This window comes from Lepidochelys kempii, chromosome 2, assembly GCF_965140285.1.
Source record: "Lepidochelys kempii isolate rLepKem1 chromosome 2, rLepKem1.hap1, whole genome shotgun sequence".
Taxonomy (NCBI): Eukaryota; Metazoa; Chordata; order Testudines; family Cheloniidae; genus Lepidochelys; species Lepidochelys kempii.
In genome coordinates, this window is record NC_136381.1 from 75,220,785 (window position 1) to 75,243,578 (window position 22,794).

The window sequence follows — 22,794 nt, forward strand, 5'->3', positions numbered from 1 at the left end:
ATGTTTTCAAAATATTATCCACAGTGACTCCAAGATCTCTTTCTTGAGTGGTAACAGCCAATTTGGATCTCATCATTTTGTATTATAGTTGGGATTATGTTTTCCAATGTGCATTACTTTGCATTTATGATCATTGAATTTCATCTGCCATTTTGTTGCCCAGCGACCCAGTTTTGTGAGATCCTTTTGTAATTCTTCGCAGTCTGCTTTGGACTTCACTGTCTTGAGTAACTTTGTATCACCTCACTGTTTACCCCTTGAATATGTTGAGCAGTACTGGTCCCAGTACAGATTCCCGGGGGACACCACTATTTACCTCTCTCCATTCTGAAAACTGAAAAACAGATTTTGATAAATGAATGGGGGGGAGCTCCCTTTTATGGACACCTAGCCAGCCAGTTAGCTATAAAACCCCTGTTAGTAGCTGTTCTATACTTGCTTTACCTGTAAAGGGTTAAAAAGCCCATAGCTAAAAGGAAGGGAGTGGGCACCTGACGAAAAGAGCCAATGGGAAGGCTAGAACTTTTTAAAATTGGGGAAAAACTTCCCCTTTGCTGTCTGTGTTATTCTCCTGGCGAGAGAGACAGGGCTGGAACTATGCTGTAAAAAGCTTTGGGCCAGCTATGAAAAATCACCAGGTCATACCTAGAAATTACTCATTTGAAACCCCAGATATGTAAGTAGATCAGGAAATGTCTAGGAAGATGCGATTAGATTTCTCTCTTATTTCTTTATGGCTTGTGGACTCCTCTGTGCTAATCCTAGGTGCTTTTGTTTTGCTTGTAACCTTTAAGCTGGACCTCAAGAAGCTATCTTGATGCTTAATCCTTGAAATTGTTTTTTTTTCCAAATCTAGCAAAAAGCCTAAGTTAGAGGATGTATTTTCTTTTTTTGTTGTTGTTACTAAAATTTATCTTTTTTAAGAACAGGATTGGATTTGTGTGTCCCTAAGAGGTTTGTGCACATCTTGTTTAATTAGCTGGTGGCAACAGCTGATTTCCTTTGTTTTCTTTTTCAGCTCTTCCCCAGAGGGGAGGTGAAAGGGCTTGAAGGTACCCCACAGGAAGGAATTCCCAAGTGTCCTTCCTGGGTCCTCAAAGGGGTTTTTGCACTTGGGTGGTAGCAGCATCTACCCATCCAAGGTCAGAAAAAACTTGTAACCTTGGGAGTTTAATACACGCCTGGAGTGGCCAGTATTATTTTTTAGAATCCTTGCGGGCCCCCACCTTCTGCACTCAAAGGGCCAGAGTGGGGAATCAGCCTTGACACTGATAACACATGACTCCAGCTGTAGTCCCACTGAAATCAATGACACTACTTGTGGAGTAAAGTATTACTCCCTTTGAGAATGGGTATTTCAGTCTGGCCCAGAGTGATTGTTTTCAGTTTGAAGTGTGCATGCAAAGCCAGAAAAAGTTTACATCAAATGAAGGATCACATTTAGGAAGAATATTAGATTGATACAGCTCAGAAAGTGCCTTGCTGTGGAACAGAGTTGAAAACAGATGTGTGGGTATTTCCTGAGTGGTGTACAAATTGTACACCATTGTACATCACTATGTGTACCTACTTATGGACCAAGAGCCTGGTTCACCACTGCTTTACTCCAATTTTACATAGGTAAATTACATAGATTTCAGTGGAAAACAATTATTTAAGTGAAAATACACTAGCATAAAACTGGAATCAGACAGCTGTAAATCAGGGCTCAAGGGAGCAAACTGAAGCGTAGGCATTGTCCGAAGGGTATGTCAGCCTTCACAATTTACAGCCCATAGATTTCAGGGTGTCCTATAGCCCTCAGAATTTGCAACCCATAGATTTTATTGCCAGAAGCTAAGATGGCTAACAGGCACATTTGGAGGCAGGTGCAAAAGGTGGGTTGACGGTTTCCTGCTGACTTTGCCAATTATTGTACATTGCCTTGCATTACCTCCTCCATCCTTCTTTCACTCCTGCTGCTGTCCTCCTTGCATCTCCTGGATCAGCTGTGTGTGCTGTGTTAATGGAGGGGCCCCGGCACCTTCCCAGTTCACAGTGCCACTATGTGCTAAGCAGGGGTAAGCCTGAGCCAGCTCAGCCCCAGCCACCTGCACAAAGGCTTTGCAGTCTCTGCCTGGCTTCGAAGGAGTGATTTTGTTTTTCTGAGCATTGCCCCCATTTTGGGTCTCTCTTAAGCACAGCACATGTTGGCAGCTGCAGCACAGTGGAGGGGATTCCCTCTGAGTTAAGGATCCACCGACCAGGATTTCATTTCTCCCGCATCCACTTACTGTGTGTGCTATCTGCAGCCTCTTTGCTGGAGGTGCCCTGATTTCTCTCTCACACACACACCAATAGACAGCAGCTGAGGATCAGGTTCTCAGTCTCTGCAAAAGTGCTGGAGATGGCCTCATTTCTCCCACGCTGAGCATCTGACATATTCTGTGCTGGAGCTGTCCGTATTTTACACCCACCCAGTTACCCTCCCCTCTGTTCCAGAAGTTACTTATTTTCCACCCTCAGACTGCGTGTGTCATTCTCTCTGCTGGAAGTGTCCTCCGACTCCCTCTCCCACTGCATGTAGTACATCTTCTGTGTCGGACGCGCCCTTATTTCTCCCACCTGCTGTGGGTGTAATGTAAGGTCAAATTTTTCGCATAGTGTTGCTTAAAGCACCTAACTCCATCCTTAGGAAACTGTGTAAAAGTGGCCTGAGTTTTGGAAGTTCTGGGCATTCGCAACACCCCCAAAAGTGAATGAGAGCTGCAAGTTCTCAACACCTCTAAAAATCAAGCCATTTTACATAGGTGCCTAGATGTGAAGTTAGGTGCGTTACTTGTGAACCACACTTGGATATTTTGGTTTTCATGTTTTAACTGGAGTTGGAGTTAATGCATCTAAAATATTCCTAGTTCTCCTATCACTGTGACAGGTAGGCCTCAATTTATAAGATCAACAGTCTGTGAAACCAAGCTGTAAACAGAGTTTTTTTCGATTGAAATATGTGTTTATTACTCCTTTCTTTAACTAAAGGTATGTCTACACTGGCGGAGTTACAGCACCGTTCAGAGAGCACTGAAGGGAAACCACTGTTGTGTGTTCACACTGTCAGCTGCCTGTGCAATAGCATGTTCACACTTGTGGCACTTGCAGTGGTATTCGGAGCGGTGCACTCTGGGCAGCTATCCAACAGAGCATCTCTTCCTCTTCTGCCGCTAAGAGTTGTGGGAAGGCAGAAGAGGTTGCGGGGCATCTTGGCTCCTGTCCCAATGCCCCGTGATGCATTGCTTCGCATCCCCGCAATCCCTGTGCTTCTGTCTGCATTTGGCACCATCCTTCAACGGTTTGTATACTGCACACTCTGCTACGCCTTTTTGGTCTGCAGGAATGGATCCCACACTGTTGACCAAAATTCTGCTCGCTCTGACTAACATGTCACAAGTGGCAGTGGAGTTATTCCTTAAACTACAAAGGCAAGAGGAGTGCGACATTGATCTCGCCACACATAGTAGCTATGACACGAGATTGCTTGTGACATTCACGGAGGTGCTGACCACAGTGGAATGCTGATTTTAGGCTTGGGAAACAAGCACTGAGTGGTGGGATCACATCGTGATGCATGTCTGGGATGACGAGCAGTGGCTGCAGAACTTTTGGATGAGGAAAGCCACATTCATGGGACTGTGTGATGAGCTCATCCCAGCCCTGCGGTGCCAGGACACGAGAATAAGAGCTGCCCTGCCATCAGAGAAGTGTATGGCGATTGCACTTTGGAACTGGCTACTCCAGACTGCTACCAATCGATCGCTAACCAGTTTGGAGTGGAAAAGTTGACTATTAGACTCATGTTGACAGAAATGTGCATGGCCATTAATTGCATCCTGCTCCGAAAGACTGTGACTCTGGGCAGTGTACATGGCATTGTAGATGGCTTTGCACAGATGGGCTTCCCTAACTGCAGAGGGGCAATAGATGGCACGCATATTCCAATTCTGGCACCAGACCACCTAGCCACCGAGTACATTAATCTCAAGGGGTATTTCTCAATGGTTCTCCAGGAGCTTGTGGATTACCGTGGGCGTTTCACGCAGGCTCATCCAGAAAGGTGCATGATGCACGCATCTTTCGGAACACTGGCCTGTTCTGGAAGCTGCAAGCAGGGACTTTCTTCCTGGACGAAAAGATCACCATAGGGGAAGTCGCAATGCTCATTGTGATCCTGGGAGACTTTATCTACCCCTTAATGCTGTGGCTTATGAAGCCATACCCGGGGCACCTTGACAGCAGCAAGGAGTGGTTCAACAACAGGCAGAATTACTGTTGAGTGTGCTTTTGGCCGTTTAATGGCCCACTGGCACCGCCTATATGGGAGGCTGGATCTGGCTGATGACAATATTCCTATCCTTATAGCCGCATGCTGTACAATCCATAATATTTGTGAAGGGAAGGGTGAAAGCTTCACTCAGGGATGGATTGCTGAGGCTCAGTGCCTGGAGGCTGAATTTGCACAGCCAGAGACCAGGGCTATTAGAGGGGTATATCACAGGGCCATAAGGATCAGGGATGCTTTGAGGCAGCAATCTGAAGATGAAAGCCACTAATATTTGTTGTTATGCTCAGTAGTGCAGTGCTTGTAATGCTAGGAGGTGATTGTGATTGGTGCAGATGGTGCACTATGAAGGTGTAAGAAAATTGCCTATTGCTTTGCAGGGCTCCATTTGCTTTGAATTAGTGGAATAAAGATTGCTTTCAAACCAAAACAATTCTTTTATTAAAAAAGAACAGAGGAGAGAGACAAAAAAAAACAACACTTCAGCACTGAGGGGGATGGGGGAAGGGAGGGTGCCAGTAGGAGGTGGGGTCCTGGGACCGTTAAAGATTTGTGTATAGCCAGGTATCCTATCCAGCCTTCTCCTTTGGAGTACAGTGCAGAGGTTACTGTACTTCAGCAGGGCTACACTGCAGAGGGACGGGTGATGAGTGCAGTGGGTACTGGGAGTCCACAGGGCTGGACTGGAATGCAGTGGGTTCAGACTGGAGCCAGGAGGTTGAGAAGAGTGTGTCTGGGGGGACGCATGGGAAAGAGTTTTGCGACAGCGGCTGCAGGGGAGGACGGGTGTTGAGCTGCTCGGTTTGCAGTGCTAGTAGAGCCTGGAGGATTTCTGCTTGGCGCCCCATAACGTTTAAGAGCCGCTCCGTGGCTTCGTTCTGGTGCGTTGCGTTCTCCTTTCGGTCCCTCTTCTCGGTGTCCTGCCACTCCTTCAATTCTTGTTTTTTGGCCACGGAGTGATGACATCACAGACAAAGTCCTCTTCAGTTCTTCGTGGCTGCTTCCTAATTCTGCGCAGCCATTCAGCCGCTGATAACAAAGAGGGAGGCTGGGCTGTCAAAGTCATATCTGTGAAGCCAAAACATAACATTTTACAGAAGCAGTATTGTTTGCAACACACAGACCAATGATTTAAAACACAGCCACTATTCACATACCGGTCACTAACTGGCTGACCTCAGGCAAGGATACATGAACCGCAAACCCCCCAAAATGGTGAGTAGCCGCAGGGGCAGGGTAAATCATTGTTTCCAGACCCTACGGGACACTGGCCATCTGACTCTTGGAGAGAGCCAGCACTGGGGTGGGGAGGGGCTTATAATCATTCCTGTCTCCACGTTTTCCACAGGCTGTGTTCATTATGGAAGATATCTCGCTGCTGAGGGTGAGCAGGGAATCAAGGGAGGGTCTTTTCCAAGACTGTGGCTTCCGCCCTGGCCCTTCTGCGACTCGCCTGTGTGCCACAATGGTCCCCACCCCCAGTGACAGCAGAGTGGTGCAGGAAAGTTACCGTTAATGAAGCAAGAAACAAAGCAGCTCTGCCAAAGAACCTGCGGCAGTGGATTGCCCAGTATCTCCAAGAGAGTTTCCTGGAGGTCTCTGAGGCAGACAGACAACAACCTGTTCCACCACTCAGACTAGGCATGTGGTGGTATACACATCATACAGACACAAGCCTGCAGTCTGCAACCCTCCTGCCCCCAACAACTCGCTTCAGTGATTCAAAAAATCAAATCCACTTACCAGGGGCCTCCTCTCCTGTTTGCACTTTGCCAAGCTCCGACAGCTGTGACTGGCTAGCCTTCTCTGGAGTAGAGAAGAGCTCCTGGCTGCTTGCATCTCTGACCTCAGAGTCATCCTCTGCCTCTGGGTCCGCCTGCCCCTCCACATCCTCATCCAAGATTTCCTTCTGGCTCCATCCACTCCACCAGCACATGAGCCACTGAAGTATCCACAGGGGCCTTCACAGTGGAGGTGGGGTCACCACTGAGAATCACATCCAGCTCTTTGTAGAACCAGCAGCTTGTGGGCGCAGCACCGTAGTGGCAGTTTGCCTCCCGTGCCTTGTGGTAGGCCTTCCACAGCTCCTTCACTTTGACCCTGCACTGTAGCGTGTCCCGGTCATGGCCCCTTTCTGTCATGCATCATGAAATCTGTCCATAGGTATCATAATTCCTACAGCTGGAGCGCAGCTGGGACTGGACAGCCTCCTCTCCTCAAATGCTGATGAGGTCCAGCAGCTCAGCATTGCTTCAAGCGGGGGATCGCCTGCTGCGTGGAGCAGGCATGGCCACCTGGAAAGATGCGCTGAGACCATTGCACGCATCACCGAGCAAACAGGAAGGGGATTTTCAAAATTCCCAAGGAATTTACAGGGTGGGAATAACGGATGGTCACCTGAGGGCAGGGCAGTAGAGTTCAAACCAATGACCAGAGAGATGAAAACAGGCATTGTGGGACACCTCCTGGAGGCCAATTGCAGCACTGTAATCGACCAAGGTGTCTACACCGGCACCACGGCGCTGTACCCCCGGTGCAGAAAGCTGTAGGCCTCTCGTCGGAGTGTTTTTTTTTTTTTTATAGTGCTGCAGCTGCGCAGTTTCTCCACACTAAGTGGCTTGGCAGTGTGCACACCTTGACTGTACAGAAACTTGCAAGTGTAGACAAGGCCTAAGACTTTGTTACATATTAGCAGTTAAAGTAGCTATATTATTTTTAGTGTGCCAATAGTTTGTTTTTCTCAGTACAGACCACAGTACAAAAAACCTTTTGTAGTGGTAAACAACCATTTTTTCATGGTTTGTGTGTGTATAAAAAGATCTTCTGTACTTTCCACAGCATGCATCCGATGAAGTGAGCTGTAGCTCACGAAAGCTTATGCTCAAATAAATTGGTTCGTCTCTAAGGTGCCACAAGTACTCCTTTTCTTTTTGCGAATACAGACGAACACGGCTGCTCCTCTGAAGACTACAGGATGAGGCACAACCCCTGTCCCCGGGAATTTACCATCTAAGTGTTTATAGTATTTAACATTAAGAATTGATTAGTATGTGGATATTTAAGAATTTGATTGATAATATGTTAGCAAGAAAACAAGGACATCTTTTATAATCTTTCCATTGATTTTATTTTTCTCTCCCCAAAATGAAAAGGTCTGGCTGGGTTAATATGTGCAGATTGCATCGGTAACCAGTGTGATCTAAGGCTTTCTCCCAGCTGTGGGAGTTAGAATAGGAACTTTAAATAGTCTTACCAAACTAATGGCTTTGCAGCAGCTGTATGAGATTTATGCAGAAGATTATGGCAGCCTCCAGAGAGGGCAGAGGGCATCAAAACCACATTGCAATGGACGTTTAGTTATTTGCTTGCAGTGTGAGGCTACAGTTGCCTACTTAGGAAATATCAAGCAGCTGCTCTAAGTATTGCCTATTCTGTTCCAAGAAAAGTTTTTAAAATGTTTAAAAACTGTGTGAGTTCTTAAATATTTCTTGGAGGTGGAAAAACCAAGAGACATCCCTGTCTTCTGTTTCATGTTGTAGTTGTGTGACTACCCCAAGTTCAGTTATAAAAGGCTCACTCCTGTGCCACACCAGTTCTACCATGGTGCCAGAGAGAATAAAGACTCTCAGGGGAGGATAAAGGACACTCAAAATGTTTTGTAGAAAAAAATAAATATTAACCCTTGCAATTAGAAACTTAGAGCACAAAGCTGGAAGCACAGAGTTACAAGTGGCTGTGAGAAAACAGATTGTTTCATTAAATTATTTTCCTTTAAAACAATTAGATTTCAGCTTGTCCAAGAGGGTATATTTTTAAGAGGGATACATTAACTAGAAATGTTATTCAAGACTTACTTGCTTTTGCATTTTATCTTCAAGAAATAAGACACTCATGACTGATCCATATCATTTTTAAAAGAGCAAGAACTCTGTAGACCCATACAATTGTTATTGAAAATCTATGTGTAAGTATATTGTTATTATTGTTTATTATTTGTACTAAGCCTCTAGAGGTCTCAATCAGGATCTGGGTCCCATTGTGCTAGATGGTATACAAACACAAACTAAAAAGACACAGTCCCTTTCCCAGTTTACAATTTAAGCACTGAAATAATCAATAGTAACAATATGGGGCTGCATGTAGCCTTTCATTAGAACCTTGCTATTTTGCATGCCACAGGTGAGCCAGCCAGATAAATAGAAGGCAACATTTGATAAGGGAAAATGAAGGTAAATGTATATAACAGTAAATCCTGTCTAAACTCTAGGGACTCATTAGTAATGTTTTATTTTTAAAATTAAAAAGTTGAAATTTTTAATCAACTCTAGTCAGCTAACTTTTGAGGCAGTGTTGACAACATAGCTGAGGACAATAGTGGAAAGTTAATAAATTGACTTACCAGTACCTGTCATGAGATATTGTCATTTCTTTTCTCTTCTCTTCTGGGTTCAAGCCTGTAAACCTCCATCGCTATTAGTAGTCCTTACTGACAGGCTTATGCTAGTGACCCCAATGAGTAAGAATTTTCAGTATCAGATTCTGTGATGGGATGTTCACCCACACCCAGCCCTGCCAAGCTGGCTCAGAAGGGACTTATTAACCATACAGGCTGGACATTGGGGAGAGCCAGGGATTGAAAAAGGCTTATTGATGATGAAGCTGGGTCTGAGCAGGCTGAGCAAGTACAAAGCCAAGAAGTTTGTAGCAGAAGGGGACTGTAGAGAGAGAGCGTCTGCAGTCAATCTCCATGCACAGAAAGGTGGGTAGGAGGAAATCCAGAGGGTAAAAGGCCTGAGATCCTAGCCCTGCAGGAAGGTTTTACCCAGAGATACTGTGGAGAAGAAAGCCTGTGGAAGGTAGAGTGTGAAGAAGCCCAGGAAAAGAACAGCGAGGGTGGAGACTGTGGAGACCTTGGCTGCTGATTATAGGGTTTATGGACTAGAACCTTGAGTAGCAGGTAGCCCCAGGTTCCCCTACCAGCCACTGGGAAAGTAGCACGGACTTAGAATTGGTACGGAGGACTGCCTGAGATGGCATATGGACAGTTTACCTAGCTGGGCTTTGATACCCTGGAAGGGAGGGGGTGCACGGAACAGACTGTATAGTAACCTGGTTGGAGGGCTGAGTCATGAAGAGAGAGCACCTTGAGTCCTGGAGAGTGAGAAGGGGCCACAGGATGAGCGAGTGACAGAAGAGGGCTCTAGACCAGATGATAGCTGATCTCCAGACCCAGCCATGAAGAGGTTGCACTTCAGTTAGTGTACTCTGTTACAGGTTCCTTTTCTTCTTACTAGCAGGTAAAGGTTTGTCTCTTTACACAGCACACTAAACTTGGACTCTGACTCTGGTTTAAGCCCACACAGAAATCAGTCAGACTCTGCCAGAAACCCCTCTGACTCAAGTCAACTGCAAGGGAGGTGGGTCAGAACCAGAGTCCCACTGTCATGTGTGACAAAGCTCAGGCATTTTGCCATGTGGACTCAAGTCAGGTCGCCAGACTCAGATCTTGAGCCCATTAACACTACGTTACAATCTCCTGGGACTGTGCTTCCCAGTCTTTCAATCCCAAAACTTCCCACTCATTTCCTGGAAAGTAAAAACAACCTCCTGGTTTAAATGCAGCTGCTCAGCATTCAAACCTTCATTTCCATGTGGCGTGGTCAACTGGGAACACAGTCAACCCTCATTTGCCTTAGCCTAGCTAATTCTAAGAAGTTTTGCATCAAGTGCTAGCTGGCCAGAGGAACACTGCCGGATTCTGGTTAACTTCTGGTTTGAGGTGAGCAAGACATTCTACTTCAGCAATAGCACAAGAAATCATCATCATCTTTACATAACTATATCTGAGTGGTTGGAAGTGCTGGGGATCGACCAGACAGCAGAAAAATGCAGAGAGTGAAACAAGCTGCTGCAAATCAAGTACTACGAAGTTTAGGATGCTAGCGACACCTCTGGGAACTCCCAGTCTTCCTGCCTCTTTTACAAGGAATTGGACTGGTTATTGGGAATGGTAGCAAGCACTGATCCCAGACTGATGCAAGACAATCTACTGCACAGGGATAGTAACCTTATAACTCCCACCCCCTGTTCCAGGCACCACCCGAGGAGAGCGAGCCACCAGGTGAAGGCCAAGAAGTGACCCTGGTGCTGAGGCCAGTACCCAAAGAGGCTATGCTGCTGGAGCAGCTAAAGCACATTTTAGGTTTGTAATCAAAGGAGCTGTTTGGGAATGGCCTTGGGGAGCAGCCTGCTGCAGAACCAGCATCAGAGCAAGCACAAGTGCCTGGTGAGTTTCTGCCACCAAGTTTGTTATGATTAATATATGGCTGGGGGGGATTTCTGGCAGATGGGCCTATAAAGTTATTAATATGAGCAGGGTTTTTGATGCGCCTCTGTCCATGGCAGAACCTATGCCATTTCCCTAGTGCCCCCACCTGCACCACATGAGATTCAAAATGGACACCGGGGAATGAAGAAGAAAGTTAAACACGCAGTTATGACATTTTTATAAGTTCCTCATGGATATGAGTTTGGGTTGTGGTGTCACAATTAGCTGTACAGACCCCTCCGGTCTAATACAGCACACCTTGTAAATCTGCCTTGCCTGCACTGTCCTGGACCACCTGTAAACTGAGTCCCAATAAAATCTGGCTGGTATGAGTCCAAATAAGACTAGAGTGTGTGTGTTTGGTCCATCACTGGCTTTAAAGAGTCCCAATTACATTGGAGGGTGGCAGTCTGTGTTAAAATACCCCAGGGCTGGCAAGAAGTTGAGTTTGTGCATGGACGCAGGTGCTTGGAAGGAGGCTGTATTGCATATCTGTTCTAATCAGCATTTTGTTGCTTTTACAATGAATTTTTCATCCATTGAAGGCTGGTGATGAAAGTGAACATCTCCTGGAGCAGGAACTCCAGATGGTTGGTTATGTTCTGAGGCAGGGCATATTTATTAGGGCTGCCTCTAACTTATGAGCCCCCTCCATTCTGAGATATGCTGTCACTAGACAGCTAAACATCTTCTTACCATACACAGATGTCTGTCCTTTGCTGGCCTGGAACAGAAGTTTATGCTTCCACTCAGGAACCTCCAGAATATCAATGTTCTCCAAAGCTTGCCCTGCCTGAGAAGATGGAAGAACCATAGCTAGTAACTAGACCACTCATAAGTAAGGTTACGTTTATATCACAAAAAGAAAAGGAGTACTTGTGGCACCTTAGAGACTAACCAATTTATTTGAGCATGAGCTTTCGTGAGCTACAGCTCACTTCATCGGATGCACGAAAAGCTCATGCTCAAATAAATTGGTTAGTCTCTAAGGTGCCACAAGTACTCCTTTTCTTTTTGCGAATACAGACTAACACGGCTGTTACTCTGAAACCTGTTTATATCACAGAATCCATGACTTCCAGAGACCTCTGGTACATTCTCTGCTTCAGCCCCAGGGGCTGCAGGATTCTGGAGCTGGCAGCCAGCAGGGCCCTGGCAGCGTTCTAGCAACAGGCAACTCCCTGCAATGTTCCAGGGACAGGTGACAGACTCCTGAGGGCAGGGCCTCCTTAGGCATATGCAGCTGCGTAGGGCCCCTGAAAATTTGGGGAACTGCTGGGTCTTAGTGTCCACCCTCCTGCCTCTCCTATCCCTGTTCTGACCCTTCCTGCAGGCTCCCACAGCTGGCTGCTGCAGCCTGGGGAGTCTTCCTCAGGAGGGGATCTAGTAGTTAAAAGTGAAAAAGCCTCCAGCCTGCCAGACCTATTAGCACAACATTGAAACTGTTAAAGAGCCATTCAAGAAGTAATGAAGCCATTTAACAGGCATTTGCCAACCCCCAGGTATATACTGTCAGTTTCTGAATTTACTGACAAAAAACAGTTGTGCATTACTGTAATATTTGCTCAGAACATGGCAGTCTACAGGACCTTAGTTTACAATTTGCTTTAAAAATATTTAATTAGTCTGTTGAAGATTATAAAATCACATCTCTAAAAAATCCTTGCATAGATTTTTAGATGCACAATCATCTTTAGCCTTAAGTGCTTGGATTTTCAGACCTATAGTTTTTTAAATAAAATCTTTCAAAAGACCACCCTTATCTAAAATACACATTTTAATTACTATAGTAAAAAAACAAAAACAAACAAATTTACTTCCAAAGTCTTCCTGTCCATCCCTGTCTCCCTCATTAAACAGAGCCTTTAAAGGGACAACACCCCTTTCCTTCCAGATAGCTGGATAAAGAGTTTCCCTTTCTTTAGTTCTGACTATCTGATGAACTAGTTTTAAGAGAACTCTCCAGCAAAATCAGTACCTTAGTAAGATATAAAATCCTTTGTTATGCCTAAAATCTTTAGAAACATTTTTTAAAGTTGGTGAAATTTCATAAACATGTCTATTGTTATGGAGATCACACAAAGTCAATTAGGTTTCAGAGTAGCAGCCGTGTTAAAGCAATGAACATTGTTATAAACACACTAAACCTCTGTGACTAATTTAAAATTATGTCTTTGTTTCAGTGAGTTAAATATGTAGTAATCTGGAATGATTACTTTATGAAGGTTTAAGAGTACATTTAAAATATAAAAATCAGCTTAGAAATACTGATTAAGAAAATGTAAAACAGAGAAAAGCTGCATCATGTATTCCATAATATTTAATGACAGGTTTCAGAGTAACAGCCGTGTTAGTCTGTATTCGCAAAAAGAAAAGGAGGACTTGTGGCACCTTAGAGACTAACCAATTTATTAGAGCATAAGCTTTCGTGAGCTACAGCTCACTTCTTCAGATGCATATCGTGGAAACTGCAGCAGGCTTTATATATACACAGAGAATATGAAACAATACCTATTCCCACCCCACTGTCCTGCTGGTAATAGCTTATCTAAAGTGATTTCCAGCACAAATCCAGGTTTTCTCACCCTCCACCCCCCCACACAAAATCACTCTCCTGCTGGTGATAGCCCATCCAAAGTGATAACTCTTTACACAATGTGCATGACAATTAAGCTGGGCTATTTCCTGCATAAATCCAGGTTCTCACATCCCCCCCACCCCCATACACACACAAACTCACTCTCCTGCTGGTAATAGCTCATCCAAACTGACCACTCTTCAAGTTAAAATCCAAGTTAAACCAGAACATCTGGGGGGGGGGGGGTAGGAAAAAACAAGAGGAAACAGGCTACCTTGCATAATGACTTAGCCACTCCAAGTCTCTATTTAAGCCTAAATTAATAGTATCCAATTTGCAAATGAATTCCAATTCAGCAGTTTCTCGCTGGAGTCTGGATTTGAAGTTTTTTTGTTTTAAGATAGCGACCTTCATGTCTGTGATTGCGTGACCAGAGAGATTGAAGTGTTCTCCGACTGGTTTATGAATGTTATAATTCTTGACATCTGATTTGTGTCCATTTATTCTTTTACGTAGAGACTGTCCAGTTTGACCAATGTACATGGCAGAGGGGCATTGCTGGCACATGATGGCATAGATCACATTGGTGGATGTGCAGGTGAACGAGCCTCTGATAGTGTGGCTGATGTTATTAGGCCCTGTGATGGTGTCCCCTGAATAGATATGTGGGCACAGTTGGCAACGGGCTTTGTTGCAAGGATAAGTTCCTGGGTTAGTGGTTCTGTTGTGTGGTATGTGGTTGTTGGTGAGTATTTGCTTCAGGTTGCGGGGCTGTCTGTAGGCAAGGACTGGCCTGTCTCCCAAGATTTGTGAGAGTGTTGGGTCATCCTTTAGGATAGGTTGTAGATCCTTAATAATGCGTTGGAGGGGTTTTAGTTGGGGGCTGAAGGTGACGGCTAGTGGCGTTCTGTTATTTTCTTTGTTAGGCCTGTCCTGTAGTAGGTAACTTCTGGGAACTCTTCTGGCTCTATCAATCTGTTTCTTTACTTCTGCAGGTGGGTATTGTAGTTGTAAGAAAGCTTGACAGAGATCTTGTAGGTGTTTGTCTCTGTCTGAGGGGTTGGAGCAAATGCGGTTGTATCGCAGAGCTTGGCTGTAGACGATGGATTGTGTGGTGTGGTCAGGGTGAAAGCTGGAGGCATGCAGGTAGGAATAGCGGTCAGTAGGTTTCCGGTATAGGGTGGTGTTTATGTGACCATTGTTTATTAGCACTGTAGTGTCCAGGAAGTGGATCTCTTGTGTGGACTGGACCAGGCTGAGGTTGGTGGTGGGATGGAAATTGTTGAAATCATGGTGGAATTCCTCAAGGGCTTCTTTTCCATGGGTCCAGATGATGAAGATGTCATCAATATAGCGCAAGTAGAGTAGGGGCTTTAGGGGACGAGAGCTGAGGAAGCGTTGTTCTAAATCAGCCATAAAAATGTTGGCATACTGTGGGGCCATGCGGGTACCCATAGCAGTGCCGCTGATCTGAAGGTATACATTGTCCCCAAATGTGAAGTAGTTATGGGTAAGGACAAAGTCACAAAGTTCAGCCACCAGGTTAGCCGTGACATTATCGGGGATAGTGTTCTTGACGGCTTGTAGTCCATCTTTGTGTGGAATGTTGGTGTAGAGGGCTTCTACATCCATAGTGGCCAGGATGGTGTTATCAGGAAGATCACCGATGGATTGTAGTTTCCTCAGGAAGTCAGTGGTGTCTCGAAGGTAGCTGGGAGTGCTGGTAGCGTAGGGCCTGAGGAGGGAGTCTACATAGCCAGACAATCCTGCTGTCAGGGTGCCAATGCCTGAGATGATGGGGCGCCCAGGATTTCCAGGTTTATGGATCTTGGGTAGTAGATAGAATATCCCAGGTCGGGGTTCCAGGGGTGTGTCTGTGCGGATTTGATCTTGTGCTTTTTCAGGAAGTTTCTTGAGCAAATGCTGTAGTTGCTTTTGGTAACTCTCAGTGGGATCAGAGGGTAATGGCTTGTAGAAACTCGTGTTGGAGAGCTGCCGAGCAGCCTCTTGTTCATATTCCGACCTATTCATGACGACAACAGCACCTCCTTTGTCAGCCTTTTTGATTATGATGTCAGAGTTGTTTCTGAGGCTGTGGATGGCATTGCGTTCCGCATGGCTGAGGTTATGGGGCAAGTGATGCTGCTTTTCCACAATTTCAGCCCGTGCACGTCGGCGGAAGCACTCTATGTAGAAGTCCAGTCTGCTGTTTCGACCTTCAGGAGGAGTCCACCTAGAATCCCTCTTTCTGTAGTGTTGGTTGGGAGACCTCTGTGGATTAGTATGCTGTTCAGAGGTATTTTGGAAATATTCCTTGAGTCGGAGACGTCGAAAATAGGATTCTAGGTCACCACAGAACTGTATCATGTTCGTGGGGGTGGAGGGGCAGAAGGAGAGGCCCCGAGATAGAACAGCTCCTTCTGCTGGGCTGAGAGTATAGTTGGATAGGTTAACAATATTGCTAGGTGGGTTGAGGGAACCATTGCTGTGGCCCCTTGTAGCATGTAGTAGTTTAGAAAGTTTAGTGTCCTTTTTCTTTTGTAGAGAAGCAAAGTGTGCGTTGTAAATGGCTTGTCTAGTTTTAGTAAAATCCAGCCACGAGGAAGTTTGTGTGGAAGGTTGGTTTTTTATGAGAGTATCCATTTTTGAGAGCTCATTCTTAATCTTTCCCTGTTTGCTGTAGAGGATGTTGATCAGGTGATTCCGCAGTTTCTTTGAGAGCGTGTGGCATAAGCTGTCAGCATAGTCTGTGTGGTATGTAGATTGTAATGGATTTTTTACCTTCAGTCCTTTTGGTACGATGTCCATCTGTTTGCATTTGGAAAGGAAGATGATGTCTGTCTGTATCTGTACAAGTTTTTTCATGCAGTTGATAGATTTCCACTCCATACGGCTAAATGCAGTGCCTTGCATAATGACAGGTTTCAGAGTAACAGCCGTGTTAGTCTGTATTCGCAAAAAGAAAAGGAGGACTTGTGGCACCTTAGAGACTAACCAATTTATTAGAGCATAAGCTTTCGTGAGCTACAGCTCACTTCTTCAGATGCATATCGTGGAAACTGCAGCAGGCTTTATATATACACAGAGAATATGAAACAATACCTATTCCCACCCCACTGTCCTGCTGGTAATAGCTTATCTAAAGTGATTTGTTTAGCAAGACAGCTGACTCACCCTTACTACAAAGTTTTTGCAAATAAATGTCTGGCAAACTTCAGGGCATATCAAAAAACCTGTGACTGACATTTTTTTATTCCCAAGTTTAATTAGGTACCTTCTGCATGTCCATTCTGCGTGAGGGAAAGGGTACGGGGGTCTCTGTGGGTAACTGTGACTCTCCACCAGCATGATGCGGGCCGGGCATCTTGTTATCCTTTACTGCCTCTTCCCTCCCCCCACCACTGGGCTGCGAGCTCAGGCTGCTGTCCGGCATAGGGGCACCAGTTTAATAATACTGTGTAGGGCCCCATAAATCCTAAGGACAGCCCTGCCTGAGGGGTTGCTCCTCAGGATTCCAGCGACGAGCAACAGCCTGGTGTGGGGGGAGAGGCGGGGGTTGCCTCAGGTGAGCGGCTGGGGGTGTCCCGTTTTCTCTTTGGGAAATATGGTCACCCTGCAGCTCTCAGCTGCTGTGGGCGGAGAGGGAACCCCACAGCTCCCAGCCACTGTGCTGGTGGGGGAAACCATGGAACCACAGCAGCAAAAGTCACAGACAGGTCACTGCTTCTGTGAATTTTTATTTATTGCCCGTGACCGGTCTGTGACTTTTACTAAAAATAACCATGACAAAATCTTAGCCTTACTCATAATGTAACCTTTCTGCCAGCTGGAGCCAGCAGCAACCAGGGCTGGGTTCAATATCTAGGGGGTTCCTTTCCATTGATACAACACAGAACTGGCTTGAGCTCCCATCCAGTAACCTGGAAAAATTACACCACCGCGGGTGCCTCTGAGAGGCAGTACTTCCCCACTCGCAAGCACAGAGTCTGCGTGTAGAAAAGAAACTTTAATAAAAGGAGGGAAGTAACTTTGTGTTAATTTGGGAAAACACTGCAAACAGGGTTCATAAATGAAAGACCTACCCCCAAGTAAGTTGGGGAGTGTCCTTTTCCCCTCAGGTTCTTAAATCCAGCAATCCAAAAGTCCCTTTTTATATCCCCAACCCTTCTCTGCACCCCACTCACAGTTGCTGTCCTTGGTCAGTGCAGACCCAGAGTTCACAGGTGCATCTGCAGATGTTTACCTTCCCAGCACCCCTGGGCCAGGGGAGGTAAAGAGGCACCTTACTTGCTCTGCTTCTCTGGCACTTGCTTGCCACCCCCTCTCTGCCAGCTGCCCTGGTGGCTGCTTGCCTGCACTGCCCCCCTCTGCCAGCTGCTCTTGGTGGCCACCTCTCACTTTTCTCACCATGCCTCTCCAGCTGCACCTCTCCAGTTTGCTGTCAGTCACCTTCTGATGCCACCTGCTTCTCTGTTGTGATCTCTTCACATCAGTCTCTTTGTAATTTTCAGCTCTTTGTAGGCAGGGCAGAAACCCACTCCTACCACAACTGATTTTAGCTCTGATTGAGCATTTAACATAACAAAGAGGCCTCTAATGAAGCCTATTTAGCTTTTTCTTTGAGGGAGGAAGGGGGATGAAAGAACAGGTTAAAAGAGTCCAGGGAGGACCCTTGAGGGAGAGTATACTACCTAGCTAGAACATATGTCCCTACCCCCTATTGCTTTTCCAGGGCTGTTGCATTTGAGCCCCTGGCTTAATGAGGTACTTTCAGCTGAGGGTGACCCCCTCATTTGGGAGAGGTTAAGCACAGTTCTGCTCCTCTTCATTCACACCATAACGACAACACATTGATAACAGCATTTCACTACCCCTGCACTCAGTACTAAAGTGATTTGTAACCCAACACCAGCCAGGGTTGATCACTTTAAGCAAAACACGGCTCTATCTGCTGGATATCTAAGGAGAGCAGGAGCAAACTGTATTTGCATGAACACACCTAAAGTCTCTCCCCCCTCCCAGCTAGCTGTCAGGGAAGAATTCATTCAGATCCTGGTTACCTCAAGTTCCACCTACCTCCTTCAGGAAAAAATGAAGAGGATATAAAAATCATTTCAGCTGAGTTTTAAGGCATGCCTTACCATGATGGGTGATGGTTTTCAGTGCTACTCCATAAGATGGCTGAAGTGGCCAGTGTCTTGTGTGACTAAAATACAGCCAATGGATTAAAAAGTTTCTTCATTTTTTTACCTTGAATTAAAGCAACCCCTGTTAGAAAGTGGGACATGTAACTTGTTTTTTTTATCCGTGGTCTGACAATAATGTGCTCTGTCTCTCATTTCCATGCCCTCCACCTCCATAGGGCAAACAGACAGCCTGGGGGAGTAGACCCACCTACTGCAAGCAAAGAGAAAGAGTCCAAGGTGAGCTGATGGGAGAGTTGCGAGATAAAATGAATTGGCAAATAAGAGTTCAAGAAGGGCCAAATGGACAAAAGGACAATGATGCAAGAAGGGTGGCGAGAGAGGCTGCACAGTGTGAGGAGATATCGGTAGATGGATTCATGGAGCATGACTGCCACGTGGGGGAGGAAACAGAGTGCAGTAGAAAGCTGTTTGAGCTATTACCTGTGCTCAGGGTTACCAGACTATGGGCTCTAGGGCAACCTTCAGCTCCTGCTCCCGCCCAATGCCCTGAGTACCTTCCATGTTATCATGTGCTGCAGACTATGCAGCCTTTTGTCAATTCAGAGGATGGCTGGACCACGTCACAGGCAAAGATTACTAGCACGTGGAATTAAAAAAAAGGTACCCTCTGCATTCATTGACCCAGTCCAGCTGTGGCCTGTTCATTGGATCCACTCACTGCTAGGGGAGCCTCCTCCTTGCCACACAGGGGATCAGCCCTTTCTGGATCCAGTGCCCCCTTTCGCTGCTTGCTGCACGACCTGCCGTCTCTCTCCCACTCTCTGTGACTCAGGGTGCTCTGTCTTTGTGGCTTGGCCCTCTGGCCAGGTCACTATGGTCCTGCCCTACGGGGGTATCAAAGTCTTTCCTTACAAATGGTCTCAGGGAAATTCTCATTCACTGCCCTGATAGTGCCACTTCCCCAGTGGCTGTTAGGGGAATCTAGGCCCTGTCTCCGCTCCAGTTTCCAGCTCAGGGACCCTCTAATCAGCAACCACGGTCTGCACCATCCTCAGCCTTGCTGCCTTTTTCCTGAATCTTTCCTACACCTTCTGGCTCCCCCACTCTCTGGGTTTGCCAGCCCAAACTGCAGACTAAATTCCATATCCCCAAACACACCTCCCTTCCCCCAGGCACTGACTACATACCACTTCCCCGCATTCCCTTTCTGCTAACAGCTTCCTGGCTTTATAGAAGTCCTTTCTCCAGCTGGGCTCCATCATTAAGGCTTTCCTGTCAGCCTACCTATCCCCCTGCTTTCTTGCAACCTTATAGGTTAACTGGCCCCTCTGGCCTACATTAACCCCTTCAGGGAGAGTATGGGGAACACTCCTTATCATACCTGTACGTACAAAACACACAAGAAAGGCCAAGGGGAACAGAGGGGACTCCCAGGAATAGCTGGACATGTTATTTGGGAACCTGAACCTTTCATTATTTTGGTACTGAGTTTGTTTATTAAACTCTGTTTTGATGGAAACTGGTCTGTGCTTTGAGTTCTTATGCTGGTAAGTAAATACCTATATAAAATATGGGGTTGATTTTACACAAGGCTGTAACAGCAAGTTTTATTATTTGTAATGTTAAAAGTGGCACCAACTGTAAAGAATGTCATCACATGCCCTTCTCAATATTTTTTGTAATAAAAATGTATACACTGTCATCATGATAATCTATAAACTGAGTTTATGGCCAGTAGTGATCAGATTTATGAAGATGTTATCCACGTGTTTATGGAATTCATGTTACCAACACATTTACAAAATTCTTTCCGCAGCTGCCCCATACCCATACACAGCACAATCTCAAATATTGTTTCATTCCCTGATTTCCATCGTGCACATGGTTACAGGACCAGTCAGTTTCCCCCAGTGTTCTGCGCATGGTCGGTGGAGACAGCAGGCCCAATAATGTGGACTACATTAACACTGGCATCCAAATGGTTCTGAAGGCAGAGCCAATGGGATTTCAGTCTGCCATATGCACATCCACCCCATCCTCAGAGTATGTTTTCATAAGAAGTGGCAGCAGGGGGTAAGCAGGGTTACCTAGAATAACAGTGGGGACAATGACTCCTTTTATAACAATGTCATTCAATGTCATTCATTCCCAGCTTGTCCATGAAGGCAAAGTCCCGATCTCAAGAACACCCTGGCATTATGCACCCTGCCAGTGCATCCCAGGTTAGTGACCATGAAACTGTCCCTGTGGTTGAGCAGGGCCTGCACACCAATGGAGCAGTACTCTTTGCAGTTTATGTGCTCTTTGCAGAGGGCAAACTATAGGCATGTGATTTCCTGGTGCAGTTTAGAAAGGCCATTATCTCAAAGCCACCAGTAATTTCAGGAACATTTTTAACACTGTGGGTACATCACAGTCCTGATTGCTTGCAAATCTCTGCCCCAACACCTCCCACATTTGATTTGGGAACTACAAACTGGTTAGCCATGGACCTGTAACTGTCTAGGGTAGTCAGCTTCCAGATAACTATAGCAATCTGCTTCTGGACCAGCATCGTCTCCCTCATGTGGGTGTCCTTGTACTGGAGGGTGGAGACAGGCTAGTCACAAACCTCCAGGAACATCTGCTTCTTCCTGTGAAAGTTCTGGATCCACTGTTAGTCATCCCAGGTCTGCATGACAATGGATCCTCCTAGTCTGTGCTTATGGCCTTGCTCCAGAAGCACCAGTCTACATGGGAGGAATCTGCAGCTAAGGCAACAGGCATGAGCAGCATCAGCTGTGTCAGAGTATGCTCTTTCCAGAGATGCCTTCGACAGTTCACAAACAGCTGCCAAAATGTCCAGGAGCATCTCGCTTTGTTTCCCAAAATAGGACTGAGAGCATGAGGTGGAGAAGTTCTTCCATGGGGCAGAAGCTGTGTTGATGGCTCCAGCTGCTGGGAGCATGCGGGGTCACATAACTCGGCTGGATGTGTTCCCAGGCTAAAACCACCCAAAGCACTTCTGGTCACCTCCCATAGGAGGGACAGATAAGTTCTCCCACAACGCACTATGAAACAAGCCCTAGAGTGGCTTCAGCTGGCACAGGTGCTAGAAACCCTGGGGTACTATAGAATACTCCCACAGAAGCTGAAGTTCCGACCTGGGTTTGTGTAGCGCAGTATGGATGCCCCAGCACGGTTGTGAGGCCTGCATGTCCAGTGCAGTGTGGTCGCTCAAGCACAGGCTTGGAAACATCAAGTCTGTAGGAAAGGGTCACACAACCCTGGGCTTAGTGTGCAGTGTAGACATACCTTGAGGTGCTAAATAAATTAACAAAGCAGTAATATATTCAAGACTTGTTTCTGTCAATATCTGTTGACTGAATTGGTCTAAACCCAAATCTGGATCAAATTAAATATATGAAATGAAATGTTAGAAACGCTTGTTTTTGTGATGTATTTAATGCTCATAGCAAGCTGCTGCTTTGTAGAATGTTGGCCATGGAGATCTGAATGTGAAAATGGTGGGGAAAGCCTCAGCTAGAATAATTCAGTGCAGCTCTGCTGAGTTCACTAGAGCTATTTACATCAGCTGAGGATCTGGCCTTACATTCAAACTGCTTTGATAGCACGGTCATAAAAGCATATGTGCATGGGGGAAAAATCATATTTTGTTGTATCCTTGTATCTTCCTTCCCTTCTTTTCCAGTGTCCATGACTTGAGAGCAGAAATGATGTCACTGTTCAGTGGCACAAAAGCAACCAGGCTGCAGTGAGATGCTGATTCTTCCTCCAATTTCTCCCTCCTTTCATGCTAGCCAGTTATTTTGGGAACACAAAGGGACGAAGTTTTTATTTTGTTACCACCATAAATCAGGGTTTGTGGAGAATTCCAGCTCTGTCAATAAGGAATGAACACACCCCATTGTCCAGACTGTTAAATCTAATTTGTAGAAGCATGGCATACGCATGCCACCCACCCCCCATCTTTTCACTGGTAAATAAAACAGGCAAAACACTCTGACTGTGGACTTGTGTATGTTTATACTTTTAAAAGCATATGAACTATGAAATCATTTCCTATGTAAACCCGGTCTCAATCTTCACAATTAAGTGGTAAGATTTAAATAAACACCTTTCTTTCTGTCATCTCTCTTGCACTCCTGATAGGGGTGGGAAGGATGGCAAAGGTGGTTTTCGTGCTTCCTCAGCCCTGGATAAGCTGAAGCCACTTCTGCCCCCAGCAAAAGCTGTAGCCCTGAGATTGCTCATCTAACACATGCTGGTGTGTAACAGGGCCCTAGATACTGTTACCCCAGTACGAATTGCTGGAGCACTCTGGTCATTCCCCCACTCCTGCCCCTGAGAGACAGGCAGATACCCACCCACACCCTCCAATGGTGGAAGGGTCCATACACATCCCCCACCAGTGCTGGAGAGGGCAACA

General features: G+C 46.0%; 1 long non-coding RNA gene across 2 annotated transcripts; it reads left to right on the forward strand.

Moving 5' to 3' along the window:
* The first annotated feature begins 931 nt into the window (after positions 1 to 931).
* LOC140906736 (uncharacterized) lies at positions 932 to 22,352 on the forward strand. Of its 2 annotated transcripts, none has more exons than XR_012157225.1 (4): positions 932 to 1,142; positions 18,581 to 18,641; positions 20,518 to 20,587; positions 22,057 to 22,352. It is a non-coding gene; the product is annotated as an uncharacterized LOC140906736 (long non-coding RNA). The 2 variants fall into 2 exon arrangements; XR_013635256.1 differs by lacking the exon at positions 932 to 1,142 and adding an exon at positions 10,058 to 10,598.
* The last annotated feature ends 442 nt before the right edge of the window (positions 22,353 to 22,794 follow it).